Source organism: Lycium barbarum, chromosome 12, assembly GCF_019175385.1.
Source record: "Lycium barbarum isolate Lr01 chromosome 12, ASM1917538v2, whole genome shotgun sequence".
NCBI lineage: Eukaryota > Viridiplantae > Streptophyta > Magnoliopsida > Solanales > Solanaceae > Lycium > Lycium barbarum.
In genome coordinates, this window is record NC_083348.1 from 82,692,951 (window position 1) to 82,720,323 (window position 27,373).

The following is a 27,373-nucleotide window of genomic DNA, read 5'->3' on the forward strand; positions in this document are numbered from 1 at the left end:
GTTCTGCTGGCGGGACGCAAGCACCAGACCATAGATCGGTTATAAGTTATTGCTCTCCCTACCGATAATATTTTTACCATGTTATGTATAAATATATGTATTCATGTTCATGACTATGTTTCAGTCCTTATCATTATTATTTCATGTCCCATGTTATTTCTTTTAGTCGCTTTATATACCAGTACATTCAATGTGCTGACGTCCCCTTTTATTGCCCGGGGGCCTGCATTTCACGATGCAGGTACGGATTTACAGGACGACGCCTCTGCTCATTAGGATCTGCACGTACTAGCTTATTGGTGAGCCCCATCTCATTCGGGGTTTAGACATTGTCTTTCTTTACTTAGTTTTACATCTAAAGGTATGCTGGGGGCCTTGTCGCAGCAAGTATGTTACGTGTTTTTCAGACTCATGTTAGAGGTTTCATAGACAAGACAAGTGTCATGTTAGACTTCCAGAGTTGATTAGTCGGTTTGGCTCATTTATGATATTGTCCGCATTCATGACTTAACCAAGTACTCATGTTTAATATTATGACTTACTATGTTTTATAAAAGCTCATCATGCACTTCACGTTATATTTCCGCTCATGTATGCCCCATGATGATTTAGCAAGCCATGTGGTTCGCTCGGTCACATACAGTCAGGCACCGAGTGTCGTGTTTCGCCCAGGCCATGGTTCGGGGCGTGACACAGAAGGAGTATTATTTTAGGGAAAAGGGTCAAGAATACCCCTCCACTTTAGAAAAAGAGCTAAAAATATGCTCCAAACTTATTTTGGGTCAAAAATACAGTTCTCATCCTTAAAGTTTTCAAATATATCCCTGTCTTGACTGAAATTATCCCCTAAAATAATTCGAAATTATTTTTTAAACCCGCTCCATCATTTAAACCCGACTCAACTAAATAATAACCATAAGACCCCCTTATTCCCCCAATACGTAGGTTTGAAGCTTGAGAGAATAATGTGATCTTATGAGTTATTATTTAGTTGGATCAGGTTTATATGATGGAGCGGATTTAAAAATGATTCCCGGTTATTATGGGAGATAATTTCCGTCAAGACAGGGGTATATTTGAAAACTTGAAGGATGAGAAGGGTATTTTTGACTCAAAATAAGTTCGGAGGATATTTTTAGCTCTTTTTCCAAAGTAGAGGGGTATTTTTGACCCTTTTCCCATTATTTTATGTGGGGCAGAGGATGGAATAACTAATACTCCCTCCAGATATTAAAAAAAAAAAAAAGAGTTCGATCCACTTAACTATTTGCACACCCCTTAAGAAAATACTAACTCCTAGACAAAAATAGGTAATTTGACTAAATTGCCCCTAATGAAATAGGAATTGAGATTTGATCATATTACACTTAATAGGGGCAAATCTGAAAAAACAAGGTTAATTCTTTTTTGATTTGATAAGGGGATACTTTTTTTACCCCAAAAAAAAAAAAAAAAAACTAAGTGGACACATTTTTTTATCCGGACGGAGTACATGAATAACTAATACTACATGAATAAGAAGTTGAAAAGACAATATTAACCTTATCATACCCTACTTAGATACTTTCCTTTTCTAAACTATATTTTAATATAGTATTTACCATAATATTTTAATATTTTTTTAAATAAATAATATCTTAAATTTAATTGTAAACAGATATTTTAATTTTAAGAAGTATATAATATTTATTAACTTTTAATATAACAAACCAATATCCAAAGAAATAATTTATGTATAACGTAACTAACCCTACATAACTAATACCTGAATTATTAATACCCTCATAACTAATATATGCAATACATGCATAACTAATACCTACATAATCCTGATCAGCTACCAAACGATCCCTAAATGAACATATCGATTTGAAGTTTCGAACTCTTCCCATCAAATTCGGCCCAATGTAGCTGGCAAAGGTGTTATTGCATACAAGCCCATTTTTTGTTGCTGTTACATTTTTTTTTTTTGGGGTCCTGCTAATACATCCATAGCTATTCTAAAATTTTCACTATAACTTTTCTTTTCCTCGTTCTATCTCTTTCCTCACTATGTGTTGTAGAAAAAGAAAGATCCATGTTTATTTGTGATTGAAATTTAGTGGATAATGTTCCATTAAATTTATATTGTCTATCCTTAATAATTTGGTTGAAGAAAATTAAGGAACATCATTGTTGAATTTAGTTGAGCCTGACAAAAACTTGTTGAGGAAGTTAAGACAAAGCGGGTCTATTGAGTTTTAAAGGTTTACATAGAATGTAACAATTGAAATTTATTGAAATTGGCATTACAAGATTGTATATCAAATTTGAAGTTATTAATTTGGACCAATTTTGAAGCAAAACGTATTGATAAACTTTTTACACATGAAGTTATAGTAACTCGACAGGATTTTATAGTCAATTCTGGCAATTTGTTAGTAATTATCATCATAATTTTGGCAATCAGTCAAGATTGACCATACATCCCAGTGACCTGTCAAGACATGTAACAAGGCATGGTTACGTTCTACTATCAATTTGAAATTTGTCAGGATTTGTGATCAAATTTCGGAGATCCGTCATGATTCGGCATGAAATTCTAAAGATTATTATGACAAGGCAAGTTTTGTTCATCAATATAAAATTTACAACGTAATCCTGACTGCAAATCTATTCTTACAAAAATTTAACAGCATCAGAACTTAAACGACGACATTTAATTATCCTATTTGTTCCATCTCCCTTCCAAGAATACAAGATTAACAAACTTCTCCTCTTTTTCTTTTTTCCTTGTCTTTAATTTCTAACTAGTGAATGTGCTCGCGCTTGACGCGATTATATATTAAACATCTTATTAAATTCATGAAATATTTTTATCTAATAGTATTGAATATTAAGCATAACCATAATAAGTAGTCTAACCACATACTTTTGATCTTTCGTTCTCTTTATAATTGTATAGTCTGGTATTTCCAAATATTTGTTTTACAAAAATCGTTCTGAGATCTTTAGTTGTAAAATACACCATAGACTTCTTTTTGTTTTGATTATTTTTTTTCGATAATACTGTTTATATATTCTTACATAATTTTTGGAACTCCGATGTCTCTATTTTATGAATATTATATTTATGTAACAAACTTAGCTATTTGATCCTTAAGTGTATAAAAGTACTTTGTTAATATCAGATTTTTTCACTTTAAAAATAAATAGGAATTTGTACTTCTATAGCATTCTCCTATTTTAACATGTCACAAAATGAAAAATAAATGAGGAAACTGAAAAAACAAATTAAGGTTTCTACAGATAAATTAGACAAATATATCTAAAATAAATTATGTTTTTCATTTACTCACTTAATGTATTGTTTGGTTTATTTACTTTATTAGTGAGTCGCTCTATTATTTTACAAAACTTCTTCACTGTTAAATTTAGCAAAGATAAAGAAATTAATCAAGCATAAAAGAATAAAAGAAGTATGTCAAAAGGTCGTCTTCAAAGTCAGAATCAAACGAAAAATTTATTGTACGTTATATACTCAAGTTTTTAACTATCCTTTTCTCTCATTCGTACATGTTTCTTTTTTCCTTTTTCTCTCATCGTTCTTAATCTACTTATAGTTACATATTGTAAAAAATGTAACGACCCGTTTGGTCGTTATGCATAATTTTACCATTCTATCCTTATTAGTACTTTCCCGAGGTTAGGAATGAACGAACCTAAATAAATTGGAGTATGTTTTATGATGTGTTTTGTTACTTATAAGTGACTCTGTGATGTGTTTTTAACTTGCTTTCTTTGTTGGATTGTGCTCATAGGGCCTTAGAATGATTTTGAGAGACTAAGTATAAAAACATAGAAACATTCGCGCTCACTGCCTAAAATGCATCGCTGCAGCGGAAGGATTTCCGCTGCAACGAGACCCTGCAGCGAGGAGGGGTCTCGCTGCAGCGAAGGGTGGATTTCTCAAAGGCCCGCTGCAGTGCTCCTCATTAAGTTAAAAACTCGAAGTTAAATACCTTATTTCGACCCCACTCCTCACATAACTCCAAAAACAGTTCCCAAGAACCCTTGTGGTGAATTTTCTAAGGCAAGGTCAATACTCTTCATCAAGGTAACTTTCTACCATTAATCGTATTAGTTCTTTAATCGTATTAACTCTTAGCACTAAATAAAGGCTAGTTTGCGGAAGAATTGAAGGGTTAGAACACCTAAGTTCATGAAACCCTAGAATATTAATGGGTTATTGTTTATTGATTCTTTAAACATCTATGGGTAGAGATTATCACTTCATAGCATGAGAACTGGATATTTAATGATCGATGGGAATTGGTTGTTGAGACTTAGGGTTCCAAAAAAAAGTGAAAACTTTGGCTAAAACCAGATTTGTAGGGTTGAAATGATTGGAGAACCCATTAATTGATTCAATATGATGCTTGAGACTAGCATTAGGATGATTATGATCCTAAGGATAATAACCCATTTGATTGAGGGTAGAATTGGTAGGGTTGTCATCCACAATTTGTTATTGTTAATTTGATGATCCTTCATTTACTTAGAATCGTAATTCTAGACTTTGAATGCTCCGAAGCTTTGAGGAAAGGAAAAGCTATTGCAGAGTGATTGCATTGTTCCAGTTCGGCTTCGAGGTAGGTTACGGTTTACTTGAGTTAAACTTTGATTAGTTGATGAGAAAGCATGTCTAGGACTTCGGACATGTAGTTTGGGTGATTGTTGTTAGTTGTATGATTAAATTGTGTGAAGTGTTTCTCCATTGTTGAGGTTAATAAACTTGAATTGTATTCTTGAGACCGTTGCAAGGAAGGTGTTCATATTTACCTTCAGAGACTAATTGAGATAGCTTCATATTATATTATCATTGAGCAGATTATTTGTGGGTCTTATTGTGACTTGTGTTATATGGTTATACTTCATTGATGTTGACTTGATACATGTTCTGGAGTCATTCCTTGTGATTTGATTTTGAGACGTTGTTGATGATGATTGAAATGAAATATATACATCTTTTAAGGCACATTTGACAGGGAGTGACAATGTAGCCTAGTGTGAGCTCGTGGTTCGAGGTTCATTCCGGAACGAGTGGTACATAGACACCATGGGTCCACTGCAGGTTATGGCTATTTAGGAAAACATCACCATTTAACATGTATGTACAGATATGTGACCGAGTTGGAATTATATTGTTTATTTTACTTCTTTGGCTTGAGCATTGGTGTTTCATTGTTGATAATGGGTGACTTATTCCAGAAAGGGATTATCTGAGGATCTTATTCGTGATACATGGTTATTGTGTCTGTCTGCCTATTTCATTTATTTTATGTATGTATGCATGGTACCAATCTTAGTCGGCCTATGATACCTACCAGTACGTATTATTTGTACTGACCTACACTATCATTACCCAACCGGAAGGCCATGACGGGCACCCGGAGCTAACCTACCGAGTGCCTCAAGACATACATGCATTTCATCATCATACATAAGTGTGCCATAATGCTAACTATTAAATGCCATAATATGTAAGGGACACAAGCCCAAAAAGGTATATACATATATACGTCTTCAAGTTGGTCTCAAGAACTCAAGCCAACAAGGCTACCCAAACAATTATACAAGACAAGAGGTCACAGAACATCTCGTTGTACATATCTGTCTACGAGCCTCTACTGGAATGCATAACATAACAAGAACGGGACAGGACCCCACCATACCCATCTGTACACAAAATAACCATAGCAACTGGGCTGCAACTCCGAAATAAGTGGAGTGCTCCTGTACCAACGTTGAGATGGCAGCCTATGAGTCTGAACCATCTCCATGTTTACCTGCGGGCATGAATGTAGCATCCACAAGCAAAAGGACGTTAGTACGAATAATGTACTGAGTATATCAGGCATAAGTAACAACATAATGAAAGTATGAAGATAACATAAGATAAAATAGATCAACCTGTGCCTCTAAATGCCTTTTAAGGTGGATTTCGTATACATAGTATCCTGCCCGGCCATTTAGGCTCGGTGTTATCATCATCATCCTACTTCCGGGGCATCCCACATGTGGGGTAACATCATAACCTTCCCACTATAGTGGTGTGCATATCTACGTGCTTGCCCGACCAACTATAGTGCGACGCGGTGTGAGAAAATACATACATATATATAAAGCATGCATGAGAGCCCAAATAAAAGCTATAAGTCTATCGGAGTGACGTAAGATTGGTAAACCTCTGATTATCATTATGAAACTATCATTATGAACTTGAAAGAACAAAAATCATAAAATGAGATCAACATCAATGAATAAGACCAACTACCATAAGATGAGATCAAAATCATAAGATAAGATCAATAATCATGGGACAATTATCAACAATATCATAAGAACCTCAAGAACCATAAGCTTCTAGCATTTCTAAAAATTAAAGACATTATGGATATCATGTGAATGGGTTTGTATCAAAAGATCATGCCATAAGAAAGAAGGGACAACCTTAACATACCTTTTCGTCTCCTGAACTACTTAACGTTTTCCTTCCAAGCTCGCAAATCTATATTCAAGAGGATTCATACTAGAGTTAGTCTTGAAAAAACTCATAAGTTCAAACTAGAATAATTAGTGAGCTAGTGGAATTTGGGCAGCACTTCCCCAATTTTATCTACTTCCACCAAATTCACAAACAAATCCCAAGCGACAATAACAACATCAACAATACCATAATCAAAAGATTTCATTCAAACTAAACACAATTCAATCCCAAAACTTCTTTTCATAATTAATCCATAACAACAACTTCAGCACAACCGCTTATACACTTGTATACGAAACTTCTTTAACATCATTATTATCCCTCATAACAAGATTATGCTCAAAACATGCTAATAATTATAGCTCAAGTTAATTCACAACTCAAAATATCATCAATTTCATATTTGAAATTTTCTTCCAATTTCGTTTCTTCAAATCTTGACAAAATTACCAAATGAACTCATAAGCATGGAAATAAGATGAAATCTTACCTCAAAATTCAAGAACACTTCAATTCCAAGGTTACTCCTCCTTAAAAATACTCATCCAAGCATCTTCAAGAAGAGGAGGCAAGTGTACAGCTCACTTGGAAAGCCTAAACACTTTAATCTTCACCTTGATCTTTGATTTAGGCTTAGAAATATGTTTGGATGTGTTTGGAGAGGTCTCTAGAGGTTTCTAGGACTTGGGGTTTGTCACACCCCTTTTTTCCCACAAAAAGTTATTTATTTATGTTAAGTTCGAAAGGGTTTTCAAATCGAAAGTGACGAAATTATGTTTCGAAAAGGGATTTTGTTTAGAGAAAAAGAGTCGCCACCTGGCATCGAGTTTTAGTGTGTCAAGTCACCGTAAAATCAACATCCCTTTCAAAACAAGCTTGACTCTAAAAACTGATCATCGATAGAGATTCCAGTTAAGGAATTCTATTGACCGAGGGGAAGGTGTGAAGCATCCCTCGAGTCCCATGGTTTTAGCACAGTCGCTTTACTTAACTCGTATTGGCTTAAATAAAAACTCAATCAAGTAAACTCACATAAAAAAACAAACACACACAAAATGGCTCGAGGTGGCCCCTTTCTAAAAATGTCGAAAAGAAAAGAAGAGTCAAACTAAACTAAGCTATCATATACTAACTTCTGATCACCGTCCATCTCGGGGCTTCATCACAAGTACGTCGGCATTCTTCGGATGAAAATTTAATACAAGTACTCAGGACATTCCCCGGATGAAAATTTAATATAAGTACTTGGGGCATTCCCCGAATAAAATTAATTCAACTAAGAGGGGCAACCTCTTGCTTTCGAAATTCATGCACTACACCCTAAAATTTGCCTACCCATCCCGTTTTATAAAGCGAATGATAAAATTTAAACCTATTAAAACTTAATCACGACCCCAACTGTCATTTAGTAAATTAACCTCCACGACCCAATAATTAATATTTCGAGTCTACTTCAATAACCTTACCTTAATTATTCTACAACCACCAAATATTTTAAACAAATAAGCCAACCTAAACACTTAACCCATCAGATTAATGTAGCAATCACGTAAGCAAAACACCAAACAAATATTCCATCCCACATCAACAACAAAAATCTATGAATTAAATAATGGACAAAGTTTAGAATTGGACCTTTTATAGAAGGAGTTTACAATCGTGGACGGAGCCGCTATTTGCACAAAAACCTCGACAGCAACATTGAACAAGAAAACTCAACACCCTTTATTTTTAACATCGCTGAAGGAAGTGATGTTTTGCTGGTGGTTACCGGAGGACGGCACTGGTGCGCTGATGGAGAAACCCAGACGTTAAATTTAGGGGGGAAGGTGACTTTAAGAATTTTATGGCTGTTTCATATGATTTCTGGTGTGGTGGTGGTTGGTTTACAGGTGGGAGGTGATGATGATTTTTGGTTGTTTGAGGGGTGGTTATTGACGGAAAACAGTGGAGGTGGTGGGGCGTTTAACGGTGGAGAAGATGAGATGAAAGGTGGAGATGACGGTGGTGAATGGGTGGCGTTTAGGTGGTGGTTTGTGGTAGTTTAATGGTGAGCTAGTGAAGAAAAACAAATGAAGAAAATGATATTGTTTTTGGTTGGGATCTGTCCGTTTTCTGTCTCTCTATCAACTGTATATTGTTTTTCTTGCGTCTGTTTTTTCTATCTATTCTATGGTGTTTTTCTCTATGTTTGTATGTGTATTGTGATGAAGATGAAGATGATGATGATTTTATTTTTCTATCCGTTTCCTCTTCGCTCTCTCTCCATATTTCTATATCTTGCCTCCTTTTTTTTATTCTCTGTCCTCTGTGTGATAAGGAGTATGTGTGCTGTTAGCGTGCAAAACAGAAAGATGCCAAAAAATGTGACGTCTTTTTTCCTTTTTATTTTTTTAATTTTTTAATTTTAAGAAAGCTTAAATCTAGGAAAATGTCTTCCTTTTTGTCATCTTTTTCATTTTTCTTTTGTGTGAATGTAAACCAAGATATACTTAATAGCTATTTCTAGATAATTTTAAAAAAATATACTATTTAAAATAAATCACTAGCTAACCAAAATTAAAACCTATAAAGCATATTTTTGTAATTTTTATTTCTTTAAAAAAACTTATACTCTAAAAATAGTAAATATTTTATCTTTTTGATTCTCGCAAATAAGCCTACTAAAATAAAAATAGAATAAAATCGACACGTCAAAAAATTAAAATTAAAAGAAAAACTATAAGGTGAAACACACGGGAAGGGACAAAATTGCGTGTCTACAGGGTTATGTCTAAAATGATTAAAATGAAGAGAGGTCATCATTCTTAAATTCTGAACATTTCCACCGACTTTTTATTATACGGTTTGTATAACTTGGTCTTATAATATTGTACGGTTCGCATTTCCGGTCGTATAATGTTATACGGGCCGTAACTTTGGCCTTGTATCTCAGATTTGTAATCTGTTAGTTGTATTGGAAAGAAGACTCTCTGAACTTAAATCTACATAGGTTATGCATTCCGTGACTCCTCATATGCTAAGAGATATACCTCCCTCGAGTTGGACCAAAAATCCTGTTCAAAATTCTGCCAAGTTTTCCCAAAGTTTCGACAAACTTATTTTCTTTAATTTGGTTGATCCCGAAACTTTTTGATACTTGCTTAACACTTGTTAAAAGTCTTCCTTAACCTTACAAAGGTTCCATGGCCTCTCCGGCTTACACTAGTTTACCTCACAACCAATGCGAAAATTTGCGAGGTGTAACGTCATATATATATATATATATATATATATATATACACGGTCCGTATAGTTGACCGTATAATATCACCTCCAAAACTACCTTCTCTGGAAATTTTTAAAATCCTTAAATACGGTCCATATCTAAAAATATGGACCATATCTCACTTATATGACCCATATACCATATTTTCCCAAAACAACATTTGATGAACTCTTCCGCTTTGATTCACTTATTCTCTAATCCTTCCGTAACTTACCAAACATGAACTTAAACACTTTTAAGCATAAGTTAGGCATGTCCAATCTCATATAATCTCTAAAGACAAATCCATACATTCAAACTAAAATAACTTACGTACGATGATTCTAAATGTATAAAACCACCATGTATAACATACACTTGCTGCATTTTTTTTGTGAGTGCAGATTTTGAGCTAGAGACGTCCTCCAGACCTCGCATCTAGTTGAGGCTATTCATTACCAAGATGAGAGGGTGAACTTCTACCCATGCCATTGCGTCTGAAGATCTTTCCTTAGTTCAGATATCTATTTTCATCCCAGACATTGTGTTTATTTTTAGATAGTATCTCTTCTTTTAGACATTGTTGGTTAGAGTCCTTGTACGGTGACTTTCAAAATTTGCGGATGTAATAGCTAGATTTCCGCACTCGCTATTTAGTTTATTTCATTGTCAGACATCTAATTCCATTATTCGTGAGCAATTTTTATTAATTGGTTTAGTAATTAAGATTAGCTTGATAATGAGTTAAAGGATTGGTTCGCCCACTATAGGACTAGTGTGGGGTGCCACTCACCCCTGTTGGAACGTGACATTTTCATTGACATATGTAGAAGGGTTAATCCACAATATGATTTATCTTTACTCTTATTTTTTTGCTTTCATGATCTAAGGTTTTTAAATTTTCATCTAATTTAATTTTTATTTTATAAGAAGTTAAATTCATTAAACTAATCGATATTTGCTCATTATAAAAATTATTTAGCAAATTATATACATCTTTAAATGAATCAAAATTTCAATTCTTAATTTACCTAAGCCAGTTATGCTCCTATTGCTATGTCAGTCTGGGACATAATATTAAATCCACGAAAAAAAGAACCGATTTGTATTGCGTTAAGCAAACTCATGTGACCATATCTCCCCATTTTACATTGCACATCTGCACGCCGATCAATTATCCATTGTTCCTCCTTTAAATCTTCTACAAAATACCCTTTCTTCTTCTCGTAAACAAACTCAAAAGTTTCTCATCGATTAGCTCCTCCTGCTATCCCAATACACCCATTCCTTTATATATTTCTCTGTAGAAATTGAAAACATACGCAAAATCAGACTGAAAGTTGAAAGTAATTAGAATATTGTTAATTCTATCAAAACAGAAACATAACTATAAAGCAAATCCATGCATGCTAACATCAAACATTAGTAAAGTATCTAAAGAACTAATATAAAAAAAATATAACGAATCTTTCTTGAGATCAGAAGTCACTTGTCAGCAATATATCCTCCTTTGAAATGTGTATACTGGAGAATTCTTGTGAGCTTTTGAGAGTGTGCCTTCTCTTCCGTCCGCTAGTGTGAGTAATCAGTTAGAGCTGCTGAATTTATTTAAAAGGAAAAAAAACAGTCCTAGGAGCTTGCATGATTTTGCTGTCAACTATATTTATGTTGTCATCAATTATATTTATGTTATATAAGTAACTGGTTTTGAAGGAATGGAACGTGGGTATGGAAAAGGAATTAACATGTATAAAAAAGTTTCATGCATTAGTGCTCATAACTATTGTATTGAATTCATTTTAGGAAGACGAAAGTGAAAGCAATTTAAGGAAATGAACGTAAAATCTGATAAAAATGATAAATGAGTGAGTAGTAAATTTTGAGACATTAAAGAATAAGAATGAATAGAGGAGTAGTAATTGACACATTTATTTTTGCATAATAAGAACTTATATAGAAATGTGAGAAAATTGCCAAAAAATGAGAGAAAAGATAAATGGGATCCTTGGCCAAAGAAAGGTACCACATCATCTTCCTATTGCCTAGCTTTATATATATATATATATATATATATATATATATATATATATATATATATATATATATATATATATATCATTTTCTAACCAATCATTAGAAAACCTATTAATTCCTTGTGCCCAGATATTTACACGTATATAATTGTCCCTAAATTTTATAAGTAAAAAAAATAAATTGGTTGGCTAATTGACTTAGTAAAGCTATCAGCTGGATATGCTGGTTGTTGCTAAGCAGACCTAAACAATCACATGTGAAATTTATAAGAAAGGACTTTCTGTACGAAATAATTGCTTTGAACAACGAAGTATTGATGCTTAGCTAGTACGAGACAATTATGCGTTTGTTAGAGGTGAGTTAATAACAAAATGGTTGAGGTTTGGGATATTAACTGAAAAATGATGAAAAGTTTTGTAGAATTACTCAGCAACTCTGTTAATATATCATCATCTGTTCTCTTGAGCTTTTGCACATTAAACCTAATTAAGGTTATTGAAGATAACCTTAAAGAGGATTAGCTCTCGGATAGAATAACTAGACATCAACTCCCTTGTATCCCATGGCAACTTCGTATCAAAGCCGTGAAAAAATTTGAGTAACTTTCAACCTAGAATCTTTAAGTAATAGGTACTATAATAGTGGTCCAAAACATTATGAATTCCTATATATGTAAACTTCTACACAACTAATGAGGGATAAATGTAGTATTCTAACAAGATGTGCCATGATTGGACAATGAAAAGAATTAAAAAGAATCATATTGAGCTGTTTTTTTCTTTTTTTTTTCTTTTGTTCTTTTGATTAATGTCTTCTCTCATTTCATGACGTGATTTCATATTACGTACTGTACTAATTTAGCATTGTCTGTCAGAAGTCTTCCAGTACGAGTTGTTTATTTCTGAAGTCTTTTTTCTTTTTTCTTTTCTTAAGTTGTTACGTAATAGATTCTTAATTTTAGTGAAAATATATTAATATTGACTTTGACTTTGGATTATTTTCTGGATGCAAGTGGGATGAACAAAATTTAATTTACTCTAGTTGGATTCTTAAACAAGGGTGAAAAAATCATACATCTGGTTGGCCATTACCAATCACACTCTGTCTTGAACTAAAAATTAAAGAGACCTTTACTATATAAATGCCCGTATTTAGATTATTTTCTGAGCAGTCTTAGTTTTCTTTTATACGTAATACAAATTCTAAGCTTTGTTTCTCTACTAAGCTGAGCTCACAACAATATGGATAACAAAGAAGAAAAATCAGCAAAGTCTCAGTTACCCATTGAAGGAGCTGATGAACATAAAGCAACAAAGTCAGAAGAAATTGCAAAAGAAATTAATGATCAAGTGATCATTGATCCACCAAAAGTTGTAACAATCGAAAGTGATGCAACTACTACAGCTGCAGAAAAAGTTAAAGAAGAAAATATTCCAGTTGAGTGCAACAAAACTGAACAAGTTGAGAAAGAAGAAAAGGTCAGTGATGATACAAAAGAAAGTGAAGAAATACCGGACACTGTAGAGATAAAGCCAGTTGAAAAAGAGTTCAAATGCCGACCAGTAGCGTTTCTATTAGGACTTCCATTTGCCCTGATCTCTCTCGTCCTCGCTTTTATCGGAGGCATTATCTGGATTATCGGGTTTGTCCTTCTATAATCCATCTTTTTTTTTTTCCTTTTAATTTAATTTTTTCGAAAAGAATTAATCCCTTTGTCTCAATTTATGTGATACGGAATTTCCAGAGTCAAATTTCTTAATTTTGACTGTGAATTCGGACATAAAATCTTTACATTTTTTAAAATAAAATTTATATACTTGGAAACTAAATAAGAAGTACTACATAAGTTACAATAATTAACAATTCAAAATATTTAAAAGGTATATAAAAAAATTATGGTCAACGAAAAACTCATTTAACTCTTGAAAATCCCAAAGGTACCACATAAATTAGGACTGAAGGAGTAACTTATATACCTACACTAACCGTCTAAGAATATTTTAAGAGTATGTTAGAATAGATAATCTATCTTATTTCGCACGTAGTTAATCTCATTTTTTATGGATAGGAACATGTAGTTATCTATTGAATCAGCTGACCTAATAGTTAAACTCTTTTAAAACTGTCAAAACTCCTGGCTCCTAGAAGTGCATAACTATAGCAAAGATAATTGAAGTATACTATGTATTTACTTTTGTTTTTCTTATTACACATTACTTAAGTAACAACTATCGTGTTTCTTCCGAGAGCAAAATCACAACGCACGAGTCACGACTATTACTTTGTGGGAAAATTTAATTGATGGTCATCCAAATAAAGGTTTATTGCATTTGTACTATGTCCTACAATTTATGTTGTAGAGGTGAAGGTTTATACATTTATATGAAAAGGTTTGGACTGCTAATCATTTTAAGAGTGTTTATTAGATTTTTTAAGAAGCTTACTGTAAACAAATTAAAGTTGCACGAAGCTATATATGTTGATATTAAAATGTGTAATATTAACAAGCATTTTGGTGATGTGGATGTGCAGGTTGATGTTGACATGCATATGTCCCTGCTGCTTCTGCGTGACTATCTTGGTAGAAATGGCTCTTAGCCTAGTGAATGCTCCTTTTCAATTCTTCCAGTATATCACTGATAAAATACCTTTCTGAAGACCCCTATGTTTAGAGGATTTTAAATTGAAGATTGCACAATCTTGCACTATATTTTTAAGTATATATATCATTTTAGTCCTGTTACATGCAAAGATGTAATTTGTATGTCCTGTTCTTCATTTTTTTTTCTTTCTCTGTTTTGATGCTTCTTTTGGTCTCTTCAAGTGTATATTTCCAATAAATTTGCTTGATTCGGTTAATTGGATGTTCTGATTTTTTTTCTTTTACAACTTTAGATTAATGTCAATTTCATGTAAATTTATGTTGTGCTCATAGATATTCAATGTAAGCTCGATCTTCTTATGTAGTATTTTAGATTTTACAAGAACGAAATTACTCTTAAAACGTCTTAACCAAGGTATAGTCTCCCCAATTCAACCTATTCATAAGTGAAAGTAATAAGAACTTGAGAACATATGATACTTTTCACGGTTAATCCATCATAAATTAAGCTGATTAAACCTGAAAGAACAAGACCACCAAAATCAACACCCCACCTCCCCCCCAACCCATACCCCAAACAAAAAAGAAAAAGAGGAAAAGAAACTAAGAAAGAGAATACCCCAAAATAAGTTGTAAGAATGAAGTTATATGGCTCTAATATAACTTGGCTTTGAGTATGATAAGGCGTGCAAAGTTTAGAAAAATGCTTTCAAATTCCACTTGTTAACTTAATCAATTCATCACCATGTCCTCGCTCCCAATACTATTTGTTAATTAATAGATAGATGGGCTAATTAACAGAAATTATCTCCACTAATAAACATAAGGAATATTACACTACATATACATAGTATGCCTAAAGTAGTGTATTTTAAAAAATAATCCTAATCTTTAACAAAATTTAGTCAGTATAATCACTGTGTAGTCTGTGTATAAGATACCATTATTATACACTTATTATATATTTGATATACTAACCGGCCGTAAAGAGTTATATATGGATAAGGACACATGAATATTTTTAGTCGTCCGGCTAAAAGCGTTAACCTTCTTCCACAAGGCAAATTTAGTCGGAAGTACTTCCATTATTTGAAAATTTCACTACAGAAACTCTGAGCTATATTGTTCTAAGAGAATCACTTTCAAGTTAATTTTCCTAACTTCATTGCTTGGACTACAAACCAGATGCTGTGTTGGGGATCCAGGAGAAAAAATAATATTTTTTGAAAGAACTGAAAGGTATATATATGTAACACTTAAATATGTAATCCAAAATCAAAAACTCAAAATTGATAAAATTTACAGTCGAAATTGCAAAGCGAGTCATTTTAGCTTAATTGGGGTAGCAGAGCTATTTACATGTCTAACACTATATCAAGTTAACCAGTTGTCATAACTCTTACATATATGTGGTAATCAAATGGTATAATACTTCAGGAATACAAATGCAATTTTCGAACTTTTGTCTATTTTTTACCAAGAGAATGTACAAGGCTCATTTTTAATTTACTAGTACTACGTTGTAAAATTTTGTAAAATGAAAATAATGCCTAAAAGGAAAAATAGTCGGGGAAAATGAATTACTATTTAGTATCTATAAAAGTCAATACCATGAAATTATACCCTATCATTTAATGGGTCCAAGGGTTGTTTATATCAAATGGCTACGCAATGATAACATTCTTAGGTCGCAATAACAAATTCAACTAATTTTGGGAATACCAAGACTACAAAATGATTGAAATCTATTCTTTATGCCCACATATTAACACTACGTATAATTATCCCTACAATATAGAAGTAAAAAGAAGGTTGACTTCTTGACTTGGTAAGGATACTAGCTGGATGTTCCGTTGTTGGTGCTAAGCAGCCGTAAGCTACACGTGAAACGAATGAAAAAAAGAGTTTACGATACTAAATAATTCCTTTCGTTAGCACTGACTGCTGATAAGTTCATAACAAAATGATTAACATTAATTAGGAGGTTTGGGACACTAGCGAAAGATGAGTCTTTGTAGAATTACTCGTATTTTTTTCGTTTCTCACTCGGTATAAGTAACAATTTTAGAATTACCCGTATATATACTGTCTGTTCAAATATCATCATATGGTAACTGAATCAGTTTATTTACCTCAGCTTTTGCTTGTTACCCTTAGGTAGTTAGGTTATTGAAGTAAAGTCTTAAAGAGAATTATTTCTAGGATACAGTAACTACATATCATTTTCTTGTACTCCCATAACAAGCATGAAAATTTTACCATACAATACTAAATCATGCCCTAAAAAGGAAAGAAAAAGTCTTCTTCATTCTTTTGGTTAAGTTACTCCGGTCCTTGTCATGATTTGACTTTAAATTAATCTAAAAGGGTTGAGCCAGTTCAATCACTACTTTTGCATTGTCTAAGTCACTAGTTATCCACTAGTACATTTCATTTCTGACGTTGTTAGACATGCCAAATCTGCTCTTAATTAATTTTAGTGAAAATCTAAAGTGTATATATTGACTTTGCCTTTGGATTGTTGATATATATATATATATATATATACATACAGTCGTGTAAACCTCATTAAAATATGAGATTTATAATTTTAAAAATAAGATACTTTCTAGTAGATAAATATGACTTGATAGACTTAATTATAGTAGAACTTTTTCCGGATACATGTGAAATAAACTAAATTCCATTTAATTACTCCAGCTTGGCGTAACTTGTAAAGTAACTGTCATTTGACCAAGAGGTCACGGATTTGAGCAGTGGAAATAGTCTCTTGCAAAAATGCAGGGTAAGAGTCCGTAAAATAGACTCTTGTGATCCGACTCTTCCCCGGACCCCATATATAGCGAGAGCTTAGTGCACCGGGTGGTTTTAATGATCCGATCCAATGACATCCCGTGGCAATACCGGCTCAACAGATTTCCTCCAATTAGACTCGGAGACCCTTATCCTGTTCCGACGAAATGGCTAATAATACCTTTACCTGTGCTACCACATGTCCTGCTGCTAATACACCACGTGTCAAGCTATACTTTTCCATGTATACTATTAATTATTCTTTACAAATTTGACTTTGATTATTAGTACCTTATAAAATTATCTAACTATTAGAAAAATAAATTTTAAAATTTATTAAAATAAACATGTAAAAATATTATTTTTAAGATAAAAGATTAGTAAAAAGAACATAGAAATTTACTTTTACCAATCATTTACCTACTGCATTTACTTATATAACTCATATTCAATATTCTTTTTTATTGAACTAAAGTTTGATCACTTGATATTGTATTTTTGAGAAAGGCCTCTAATAGCATATTAATTTTATTATACACTACCATGATTTACTCATTTGATAAGATTATACAAAAATTGAGAAAGTTTTGATGGTTTTCACAACTTGTGATTTTTTTACATATATAAGAAAAAATATAACTTAAGAAATCCGAATTGTATGTCAAAATAAAACTTTAACTTCAAATTATCATGAATTTAAATCACTAATTTCATATTATGATTTCAAATATGTCTAAACGGCTCCAAATATTAAATATGATCAAACGCGATGGGTGGTCGAGCTCGCACAAGGCTCTATATGATTCGGCTCCTGATTGGTTTACACAAGAAAATTTTAATATGGTAGAGACAGAACCAACAATAGTTGTGTGAGGCCACCATATGCTTTTGACAAGTGTTTTTATGGGTCCCCTTTGTTAGCCCACACTCTCTGCCCTTTATTCCCCTTTTCAGTGTTACAATCTCTCCAGCACCCTACGCCTAATCTCCTCTAATGTTATTTATTTCCCTTCTGTTTTTATAGTCTTGGTTTTCAATAGTCAAAAATCAAATAGAGATAATAAATAGATTAATACCAACCCAGGTTTTATCTTCTTTTTCCCTGTGTTTTCTAATATGGCTAAAAGACTGAACATAAAGGTTTCAGTCTTCTTTCCTTGCTTATGTTTATTGGTTGATTTTTTAGACTTCATGACTTAAAAGAATTTTAATTATAAGTGCGATATCAGTACAAAATTTGAAAAGTTTTTTTTTTTTTTTTTTGAGATTAGACATCGACAAGTGATTTTAGAGTACTTCGAGGTGTAAAATTTTTCGTTTACACAAGGTAAGTTGAAAAACATATGATTATTCGATCCATTTTATGGTTTATTTATGTCAGAGTAAGTTAAATAAGTATAAATTAAAAAGGGTCTAAATTGAATTCTTCTCAACATATTAGTCTGAGAGTTTTGACTCGGGTAGTTTGATTTCAATTTTAAAATATTTACTCTGATCGCTTTAAAAGAAATTTCTTTTAAAATTCGTTTTTATTTACTGTACTAATTTCTTATATAAACTTTTTGGTGCAACTAGATAGGGTTACTATTTTTGTAACCATATTGCTGACCCACTCCACTCGCTCTTAATGAAAAGCACCACTATATTTAGAAGGAACAGAAAAAAAATGTATAGATGGAGGTGTTATCAATCTTAATCCATTGATCCCTTTTAAGGAAATGACTTGTTAGACGTTAATGAAACATAATGAGAAGGGGAACTCTAAAAAGAAGAGACATATAAAAGAGAAAAAGAAAAGGTGAATGGTAGTTGTTTTCCAATCCTAATTATGTTTCTTAGGCTTTTTAAATTGGAATTTATGAATTTGTTCTTAAAGCTTTTATTTTAGGAGCATGCCAAGTGTGGGGTTAAAAATATGATGGGAGATGACCGAATTAGTAGAAATTTAGAATGTCAGTAATAATTAGAATTTAGAACAAAGCCTAATTTGGACATATTTAGGAGTTTAGATTTCTTGTTAGTTGTTTTTCAATAAACTGTAAATGAACATTCGATTTGAACTCTTCCCATCAAATTCGGCCCAATGTAGCTAGCAAAGGTGTTATTCCATACAACCCATTTTTTGTTGCTGTTACAATTTATTTTGGGTCCTGTTAATAGAGGGCAATTTGCAGGACTGTCCTTCAAAGGCAATGGTCTTTAATTTTTGTCCCTTAAATCGGTGATTTTTAATTTTTGCCCTTGGCCTAAAGCTCCTAGGTTTCCTTCGCCTAAAACTCCTAGGTTTCTGGTTCGAACCCTCGCTCAGTCAAAATTTAAAAAAAATAAAATCGCAAGGCAAAGTTTAGATTCGCAAAGCAGAGTTTCAAACTCTAACTTAAGGCAGAATTTTGCCTCCAGGCATAAGGTAAACTTTACCTTAAGGTAGAGATTTGAAATTGTTGAATTATCTTCATACTTTAGATTTAGAACTAGTTAAGAGTAGGTCAGTAAGATGGAAAAGCAGATGGTATTTTTTAGTTGACTGGCTAGAATTAGAAATAATAGATGCAAGTATAATGTAATAGCTAATTTATATCAATGTTACAGAGGAGTAGGATTGAAGGAGAATCAACCATCTGTTAGGTAGAAATGCTGATTTTTTTCAAATGTAACAGACGTAATAACTTCACACAAGTCTGAAACAGAGTTTTCACAATTGTGAATAAATTATCCAATTTACGTTCAAATATTTTATTGGATAAGGCAAACTCAACCTTTACTCATTTGGAATTTGCCAACCTCTGCCTTAAGGTCTAACTTTTGCCCGAATAGGCCTAATTTTGTTATAAACCATTGCGATTTTTTTTTTGACTGAGCCGGGGTTCGAACCTAGAACCTCGGGGTATTAGACGAATGATAAAAATTAAAGACCACCAATTTGAGGGACAAAAATTAAAGACTAGTGCATTTGAAAGACAATCCATGCAAAAAAAAAATAAAAAAATTAATAGATCTCTATTAATTTTAAATTTTCACTATAACTTTTCTTTTCCTCGTTCTTATCTTTTTCTTCTCTATGTGTTGTAGAAAATTAAAGATCCATGTTTATTTGTGATTGAAATTTAGTGGATAATGTTCCATTAAATATATATTGTCTATCCTTAATAATTTGGTTGAATAAAATTAAGGAACACCACTGTTGGATTTAGTTGAGCCTGACAAAAGCTTGTTGAGGAAGTTAAGACAAAGCAGGTCTATTGAGTTTTGAGTGTTTAGATAGAATCTAACAATTGAAATTTATTGAAATTGGCATTAGAAGATTGTATATCAAATTCAAAGTTATTAATTTGAACCAATTTTGAAGCAAAACGTATTGGTAAACTTTTTATACATGAAGTTATAGTAACTCAATAGGATTTTATAGTCAATATTTCTAGCAATTTGTTAGTATTTATTGTCATAATTGTGGCAATCCGTCAAGATTTGACCATAAATCCTAGTGACCTGTCAAGATATGTAACAACGCATGGTTATGTTCTACTATCCATTTGAAATTAGCCAGAATTTGTGGTCAAATTTCGGAGATCCGTCATGATTCGGCCAGATTTTGACGATTATTGTGACGAGATAAATTTTATTCGTCAATTTAAAATTTACAACGTAATCCTAATTGTGAATCTGTTCTTGCAGCAATTTAACAGAATCAGAACTTAAACGACGGCACTTAATTATCCTATTTGTCCCATCTCCCTTCCAAGAATACAAGATTAACAAACTTCTCTTCTTCTTCTTTTTTCCTTGTCTTTACTTTCTAATATCTGTCATTTTCTAACCAATCATTATAAAACCTATTAATTCCTTATGCCCACATATTTGCACGTATATAATTGTCCCCAAAATTAATAAATAAAAAAATATGGGTTGGCTAATTGACTTAGTAAAGCTATTAGCTGGATATTCTGGTTGTTGCTAAGCAGACCTAAACAATCACATGTGAAATGGATAAGAAAAGACTTTCTGTACTAAATAATTCCTGTAATCAACGAAGTATTGATTCTTAGCTAGGACGAGACAATTATGCGTTTGTTAGAGGAGAGTTAATAACAAAATTGTTGGGGTTTGGGATATTAACTGAAACATGATGAAAAGTTTCGTAGAATTACTCAGCCACTCTGTTAAAATACACTACAACATAAAGCATCTATAGCTACGAAATCTTAGCTACAAATTTAAAAATTGTGGCTAGTACCTTGCTATAGCCACAAAATTTATACTTTCATAGCTATTTACAAATTCGTAAAATTTCTTAGCCACAAAAATTATATTGGCAAAGCTAATTCCTTATTTTTGCTACGATTGCTAATTATTGTGGCAATAATAACCTTAATAGCTACAAATTTATTGCTACAATAAAAACTTGTAGCTAATCATAAGCTTTTGCTACGCGCCAAAAGTAACCGTGACAATAATAACCTAAATAGCTATAAATTTATTGCTACAATAAAATTTTGTAGCTAATCATAAGTTTTACCTACACGCCAAAAGTTACCGTGGCAGTAATAACCTAAATAGCTACAAATTTATTGCTACGATAAACTTCTGTAGCTAATCATAGGTTTTTGCTACGTGTCAAAATTAACTGTAGCAATAGTAGCCTTTTAGCCACAATAAAATTATTTGAAACAAAATGTTGTAACTGAATACTACTCACTTTTGCTTCAAGTTATAAAAAGTTGTGGCAATAGTTATCTTAATAGCTACAATTATTTGTTATGACTTATGACGAAATGATATAACCACGGGTTTGTTGCTATGATAAAAGTTTGTAGCTAATTATTAATTTTTGCCACGAATTAAAATTTGCTGTAGCAAAAGTAACATTTTAGCCACAATAAAATTATTTGTAATAAAATATTGTTGTTCAATAAATGTATTAGCTTGAAGTACTAAATATTTGTGGCAACAGTTGGCTTAATAACTACAATTACTTGTCTTGAAGAAATGATATAAACATGAATTCTATGACAATAATAAAATTTCGTGGCTGATTATTAATTTACCACGAGTTGAAATTTATCACAACAATAATCTTTTAGTCACATTAAATTATTTAAATAAAATCTTGTAACTAGACAAATAATTTTGCTTTAAGTTATAAAAAATGAGGAATTAATTGGCTTAATAGGTACAATTAATATTTATCATGACAAAGTAAATAGTCAACAACGTCAAAACTATAATAAACTTTCATAGTTAACTATAATTTTTACCGTGCACTTGAACCATTGCGATAATAATATTTCAAACCACAATGATTTGGGTTTTAAGAAGTTCATAGATGAATATATTTTTATTCGATTACTAATATCATTGTTGTTCTAGAAATTATGAAAATCAAATTTATATATAAAAAAATTGTTCCTATAATAAAGGGAAAGTAGTAATTGTGTACAAATTAAAGAATTAATTAACAAAGATTGCAATGCAAAGTATAATATTAAATAAGAAAAAAAAGTATATGAAAATAGTGGCGGGTTTGAGATGAAAATAAATTAACATCTATTAAAAGATTTAGAGAAGTATCTGTATAGCTAAAATTAATAGATGAATATATTTTTATTCGATTAATAGATGAATAAATTGGGTTGTAAAAAAATTCATAGATGAATATACGTTTATTTGATTATCAATATCATGGTTGTTCTAGAAATTATGAAAATTCAATTTTATAAATATAGATTTTTCCTATGATAAAGGGAAAATAGTAATTGTGTACAAATTAAAGAATCAATTAACAAAGATTGCAATGCAACATATAATATTAAATAAAGAAAAAAAAGCATATGAAAATAGTGGCGGGATTGAGATGAAAATAAATTTTGTCACTAATCTTTGTGTTCACATCTATTAAAAGATTTAGAGAAGTATTTGTATAGCTAAAATTAATAGCTGAATATATTTTTATTCGATTAATAGATGAATAAATTGTGTTGTAAAAAAATTCATAGATGAATATACGTTTATTCGATTATCAATATCATGGTTGTTCTAGAAATTATGAAAATTCAATTTTATAAATATAGATTTATCCTAAAATATAGGAAAATAGTATTTGTGTACAAATTAAAGAATTAACTAACAAAGATTGAAATGAAAAATATAATATTCAATAAACAAAAAAGTCTCTATCGCTAAAAATATTATTCATGTTAAACTTTTATGTAATTTCTTATATGTAGTTACACTAAGAAGTGAGAATTTAATATGGTTGTGTAACAAATTATACATATATTCAATCTTGACAATTAAAACATGTTGTAATGATATGGTCCTTTACTATCATCATAAATCAAATTATGCTTAGAATATAAGAATTATGGATATAATATGATTCATTTACAAGAAAGGGATCTTGTATCTTTTATGAATATTGTTCGATATTTTATAACATATAAAAAAATTTCAATATTACTAATAGTTATTTTAAAATATTTAAAAATTATATATGATTAATGTAGAAACATATAGCAAAATTAAATAATATATTAAAATTTATGTTAAATAAAGAATTACTTGTAATTTCCATATATAATTCAAGTAAACATAATAATATCTAATTAAATTTTGTAATAACTAGCTATATCAGAATTAAATAACTACGTGCTTGTATCTATTTATATCGACCTCTAATTATATTCAATTTAAATAAACATAATATAGTCTAATGCTATTTTAATAACTTAATAACTATAAAAATCTAATTAAGCACTAAGAATTAAAAATTTAATATAAGGAATATATACAATTACTAATTAAGTAATTTATTAGCTATTATAAAACCCATGTGCATTGAACTAACAATTGGGAATTTAACATGGTTAGTATAAAACCAGGTTTTGTTTGTCTTGTGATTAGCACATGAATTTATAATTCTGATACTATTGTATTTTAATTTAATATGGTTGAGATACAAGTGTATAAAAAAATCAACTATTATAAACATATATAATTTATACGGATCCATAATTTATATTAAAAAAATATTTCTTGTAATTTTCAATATAAATTAAATAACTCTGTAATTTTATTTAATTGAATCTGAATATCTAATTATATCACATCTAAACAATTATGTGCTTCTATATGATTACATTGATCACAAATTATATTTGATTTAAATAAGCATAGAAAGTTATTAATTTTTTGGTGTATTAAAAATTTAATAACTTAATATAAAAATCTAATTAAATATTAAAAATTAAGAATTTAATATAATTGAAATAGGAGCATATGAAAACATTAACACAGTGTCATGACCCCATTTTTAAAAAGTATTAAATGTGAGTTTTTAAATAGCTACTTTTTTATAATTGTTGGTAATTTTTGAGACTTTATTTTTGTTGCTAATTATCTTGTCTATTATAGTTTTTTATATTTTGGACTAATATTACTTGACAAATTTATTTTAGAATATCATGTTTTTCATGAAAGTAGTTAATTTATTCAATATTATTTATGTTAATGTAACACCCCGTAAACTTGAACTAGGTGTGAATATATAAAAATCTAATGTTAAGATGATATTTTATCTATATGAATCCATTCTTGATGAATTCAGGTGGAGGATGGTCGTTTTGAAGTCAAACCAACTAGTGAAGTTCTTAAGGGCTCTTAAATTCGCCTAAGTTTTGGTAGGTCTGTCTTTTGGGCGATTTTCATGAAAATGTGGTTTGAATTTGAAAAAACTTCCTTGATGAAAGTTGTAGATCTTTGAAATAGCTTTCCAATGGTAGGTCTCCCAGCCCAAACAAAGCTGCGTACAAAAAGTTATGCCCGTTTTACTGAAACCTGTCTTCGCTGGAAATTTTGCCTGTGTTACGGTGAGACGTTACGGACCGTAACACGTGTTACGGGTCGTAACATGAACCGTAACGTCTCAAAAATTTCCAGAAACTCTCTGGAAATTTCCACTAAGGAACGGTCCAAAGGACGGTCCGTCCTTCAGAGGCGTCCTTTGGCCCGTTTTCACCAGAAAAATATAAATAAGACCCTTGTTTTGTTTATTCCTCCACTTCCTAAACAACCCTAAGGACGAAAATCATTCCTCCAAGTCTTCAAATCAAAGATAAGGGCATCCTTAACATTACTAAATCATTCTAACATCAAACCCATGATTCTTAACATGATTTTTGTGACCAAAACCTAGGGTTTGCAACATAATTCTTCCCAAAGTGATTCAAGCTAGGGTTTGGGTGTTCTTCATTAGAAAAGTGATTTGTTAAACCTTGTTTAACAAATTAAGGTATGTCTCTCTTTTAAAAACTTATTTTGAATGAAAATCACTTTTTGAAAATATTGTTGGAACTATAAATTTTATTCAAGATTCTTTAATGAATGAAAGGAAAAGCAATCTTTCCATGTTTCTTGAACCCTAGTTCATGTCTAAATGGTGGTTAATGTGTGTGAGGGACAAACCCACATTAAACCTAGATTGTAACGAACCCTATATATGTATTAGATATTATGAATGTTTTCCTCTATGGGAGATGCTTAGTAATGCTAGTTAAGAGTTGGTAATGACATTCTCATTGGTGAATTGGGACATGGAAATCTTTGTAAAGAAGTTGTACGTTTTCAAAACATTGATTGGAATGACTTATTCTTTCGATATGGCATAATGAACTTTAATGTTATATATGGTGTGACTGCTGTGAGACAATTTGTGAATCGGCTTCTATGCTATGAACTTTATTGTTGTGTTTGGCCTAGCTACTCGGGAGGAAGGGTAGCCACTATGGATCCTAGTGTGTCATTGCCTAGCCATTCGGGAGGAAGAGTGGCCACCGCTGGGTTCGCTACCCGGGGTGTGATTTATGCCTAGCTATTCAGGAGGAAGGATAGCCACCGCGTACTACATAGTCCAGTGTGATTTATGCCTAGCTATTCGGGAGGAAGGATAGCCACCGAGAATTATATGTTCCGGTGTGGTGCGCTATGCGCGATATGCTTGATTTTTGGGCCTGTATTGACATGTGTGACATTCTTATTCTCTTATGGAATTGTTGATGACTATCTTAATTGATTAAAAAGGCATATTTGAAGTTGTAACTTGACAAGAGGCTTTATAAATGGGTTTTGATACTTACTATTGAGATACATAGAGTCATAGACTGAATAACTGTTTTTACGTTGGTTTCATATAATTTTCAAGACTGATTTCTTCATGTATTATTTTACTTTATTTTCGTATTATTCATTGTCCCCGAGGCACTCACTGAGTATGAAGTACTCAGGCATACCATTGTTGTTTTTGATGGTATGTTAGGTAACGGAGAAGAGCAGGTTCTTGATACTCCCGGTGCTTAGGAAGGACTTGCTGTTGCGGCTAATTTGGTGAGCCCACACATTCATTCGTGGGACACTTTATTGATTTGCTTATTTATTACATTAGTTGTCTGGGCTGCGTCCCGATGAGTCAGACTATTATTCCTTTATCTTTGAAGCTCCCTAGTATACATTTGTGGGTAGTTATTGAGTTATTGATTAACTCTTAGGCACGTTGTTATGTTTGACAAGTATAGATAACTAAATACTTCTACTGATTTAATTCTTATATGCATGATTTGTTTACCTTTATTTTATAAACTGTTGGAGGCGAATATTGAACCTGGTGGGCTCCAGTATTGTTATTGTGTTGTTTAGGTTCTTCCGATGTTGTTCATGACGTCGGATGCCAGTCACGTCTAGGGTGGGTTTTGGGGCTTGACAAGCTTGGTACCAGAGCCTAGGTTTAAATACGTCCTAGGATTATTGTCGATGTCTGTGGAGCTGTGTCTAGTGGAGTTTTTCTTATGCAGCCTGATCACCTGCATGACCGAGAAACTCCCAGGACATTTATAGGTGTTTCCTATTCTTCTTGATTCTAGATTGTGCTGTAGAGCTTAAAGTCGTTTTTAGGATCGTTCTAATTCGCTCGTTAATTTGTGCCTTGCAGAAATGACTCTGACGCGATCCAAAAATGATAAACGAGGACGTCCCGCGAAAGTTAACCGAAATCTTGGGGGCGCGAATGCTGGTAATGAAAATGATGCTGGAAATCAAGCACCACCTCCAGCACCGCCTGCTCCTGCTGTTCCTGTTGCGGGTGTGCCTAAGATTGGTACTATGCAAACGGCTATTCAAATGT